Below are 3,972 nucleotides of genomic sequence, written 5' to 3'. Positions count from 1 at the left end.
TTTTGAGGTCGAATACACTCGAATACAAAAAATAGGGCATTCACGAATACTATTCGTGAATGCCCTAGCGGACCCCCATCTCAAAATATGTTGTTCCAGGGACCCCCAGAAGCAAAGGTTTGAGGAGAGCATTCCACTCCTTATGGCCTCTCAGTGGCAATATGAATAGAGCCACTCAGCCACAGGAAATAGACGACACCTTCTACCAACACCAGGTGTGTTTACACACACAGTGCACACAGGGGTATGCAGGGGTGTCGCACCAAACTCAGGGCTCTGGGTGCTTTAACTATTGAAAAATAGCAGCCATAAACCAGGTTCTTTATGGAACATGGGCCTAAGGCAGCCATAGTGTTATTAGCATCATTTATAGCAACAAAACAAGCAATAACAGCCCATTCAAGTTTACTGTATATAGGCCTACACTCTGAGAAATGATTCTGCGGCCGAGTATATGGCACTATTAGAAAAAGTTATATTTACTCAATAAAATCACTGAATATCATGTATGTGATTGTTTGAGTAGGTCACACCAAACGAAATGAGTAAAAATCCAACTGTTCGTTTTGAGTTAGATGTACATATATTATTTGAGTTAATTTCGTGAGAATAAATTAGTATTTGACCAACTGATTTTATTCATGAATTATACTCAATTTGTTTTGGTAATTTTACTTCATAATATTTGAGTATGGAGTACTTATATGGATCAATTTAAAAAGACCCTTAATTATTATTCATTCCAACTAAATAATCTTTCATCTCTCACAACAACCTAAACAATTGAGTAGATATGACTAAGATTCAAAATTGTACACAAGGGTTCATGGGAAAAAAGGGTTCATGGGAAAATTCTACTGGAACATTCTGTCAACAAACAGCAGCAGCAGCAGCAGCACACATCTTTTTCAACGAGACCTGGAGAGTGTTTGCAAATATTGGTAAGTAGATTTACTGTATCTTTGTGCATATAGGCTACACAAATGTATTGGGTATAACTTGTGTTCTTTACAAAGGTTTGCAGCTAGTTAAGGTCACAGTGAGGGTAATGTGCAAGCCCTCTAGTCATGACTTTTTGCATTTATTACAAGCTATGCACAGCTGCATACAATGGTGTGTACAATGAAGATAAAATGCACAGGTAGGCATACATATTATCTACATGTATCTATTATGGTGTTCAATGAGGATTACATGTGTAAAAAACTTGGAAAAAGTATGAAGTAAATAAGCAACATGATTATACAGTATTCCTTGATTTTGGTTTGGCCAAGTAATTATTGGAATCATAAATTGACTAAGCCTCACATGGTGTCAGTTATTTGAATTATTATCTTTTTTTTCCTTCAGAAATGCTCAAATGACCAATTTACAAGCTCAAGCTTGTGAGCTGTAGATCAGCTATATCCACTATTTTTGAAGTATACGATTATTATTATTAACTATATCCCTGTAAAATTGGGTTAGGGTTAAGGAGAGTTGGCCTGCCTTGTTAGATGTTTACAGAAATGGTTACAGAAATTAGACCTGAATGTGACAGACATCTTGTCATTGTAGTTAACCACTTGTATACCCTAGCATCCCTATCCTGGGGGAAAATACCAGATCTATAATCTCACGTCTTCTTTTTTACTCTCTTCCCCTCATCTCTGTCTTCCAGGTTAGTGCAAAGTTCAGGATGATCACCACACTGAATCTTGAGCCAAAATGTATGGCAATGTTGGACTTCTATACCCCCAAACTACTGTCCATGTTCCAGTCCAAGAAGGGCAGTTTGGGCACAAATGAGTATTCTACTTCAGGTATGAAACTTTCATTTACTCTAACTGCTTTAATTATATTTCACCTGGCTAATGACAATAATTACTACATTAATTTATGCTAAACTCATCTTTATCCCCTGCAACTCTCTCTCCTGATTATTCATTTCTAAATGTATGTCTTAATAGCTACTAAGGACAGTCTCCCAGCTTCCATTGCTAAAACTGGGTTGTGGAAACAATTGTATTGCCAAAGTTTATGTTAGTTTATGAAAGTGCAGTCATACTTTTTCTTTATTGTTCAAATAATTATGTTTCTATTCTGCAGAGAGGAATCCCCAATCAACGAACACGAGAGGTCATCATCCAATGTCTCGTCGACCATCTGGAAGAAGATAGTGTCAAGATCAAGGACTTTCAAGTTAGTAAAATAAATGTTTTGACGTTTTAATGTCATCGTGGATCCAGAGAAGGTTGTGACATTGGCTGAATGACTGTTGCATCCGTTGCATGTCTGGTCCAACTGATTCAAGATTATGCCCAGGGCTGCATGTGTGGAGACAGCTAGGATTGCTCAATGTGTGTAAATGCGAGCGCCCAGTGGGCCACTTTTGGTAAGCAGAACTGGCGCTGCGGGATGAACCGAACGCCGGGGTAAGGTGCCCGATGTGTCCGTAACATTTAGCCTGAAAGTGAGCTCTAAACAATTATCTTCACAATGTGTGCAGGAAGGAAGCTGCTGGTGCACCTGTCAGAGTAGAAGAGAAGTTGACAGAGGAGGTGATGATGAAGATGAAGATCTACCTGCTGCAGAACCAAGAGGACTCAATGAATGAACCTACTGATGTAGGTATTGTGATTAAGGGCATCGCTGCCCTCAACAATCTTGGGAATCTGCTGCTATCTGTTGGGACTGTTCTATGCCTTTAATCTGAGATACCCCAAGAACCTCAGATATGGTCTTGAGATGTTCCAAAAAGTACTAGTTGAGTTGGATCCTGGACACCTTTCAGCCAAAGTTCAGAGACTGAAAAAATGTCTGCTTGCCGACTACTGTTCAGCAAGATGCTCTCAGAACGTGGGTATAACCTACTGAAAGTGGATTTATTGTCAAAACAGCATTTTTGCAATGGTATTTGTTGCTGATAGTAATTAGTTAATGTAAAGTGTTTGTTTCTGGTGAATTCGAGTCATAATGCAAACAGGTCAGTTTAGCATATAGACATTACACGTGTGCATAGTCAATATGTTTAAATGTTGAGCTACTGTAAATGCTTATTTATTATTTCATATTCCAAGTTGTGATTTCCTTTCATGCCAAATGGCCTCTGACTGTCTTCTTTAATGTATTTTGTGGTTATGACTTACTGTTTATTTGATGGGCTCATTGTTCTTATGGTGCATAATGTTTGACAGACTGCTTACAGTATGTACAGTTCAATTAGAGGTACTTATATACAGTATTGTGAACACACACTGCTCTTTAATAAACAGAACATTTTAAAAGTGTCAGGGATACCCCTTTCCTGATCATTATCTGGTCAAAATTAGTTGATTAAAAACATAATTATCTGCATAATTATTTCATGTGTATTCATTTGACATCATGTACTCCTGGAGTAAAAGGTTAAGTAAATGAAAGGGGTAAAATGGTACTATATGAATTAAATCAATAAAAGTAAATGAATAGAGTAAATGTGACATATTTGTTTTGTTAAATCATACTCTAATATTCAATTAGATCTACTTAATATTTCAATTTATTTACTTGTAGTCTTTTGTGGCATTGACTGAATAATTTAATTATATCTACTCAATTTCTTTAGGTCATTGTACTCAATTTTAGTTGTTAATAAGTACGTAAAAGTTTTGGTTACTTTTACTCAAATTAATTGAGTATCATCTACCTGATTTCATATCAGTAATATTTACTCAATATTTTTGAGTGTAAAAATGTTTCACCAATAAAATTGAGTAGAGCCTAGTTTTTGTTCTAAGAGTGTATATGTTTTAGTTTTATTGCTGCGTATACATAGCCTAGGTCCTGGTGAGCTAAAACCTAGTCCAAAAAGTCTTAAAATAAACGTATGCAATATTCTGGTGCTGTTTTGTATTAACCCAGAAAAAAAACCTGTATGTGAATATTTTTCAGAGCTAGCTGGCTTTTTGTTACTAATATGCAAGAAAGGTATTATTTTATAAGCTCTCGGTG

This window comes from Nannobrachium achirus (genome assembly GCF_963921795.1).
Source record: "Nannobrachium achirus genome assembly, chromosome: 22".
NCBI lineage: Eukaryota > Metazoa > Chordata > Actinopteri > Myctophiformes > Myctophidae > Nannobrachium > Nannobrachium achirus.
The sequence above is the reverse complement of the archived record's forward strand: the minus strand, read 5'-3'. Positions refer to the sequence as shown.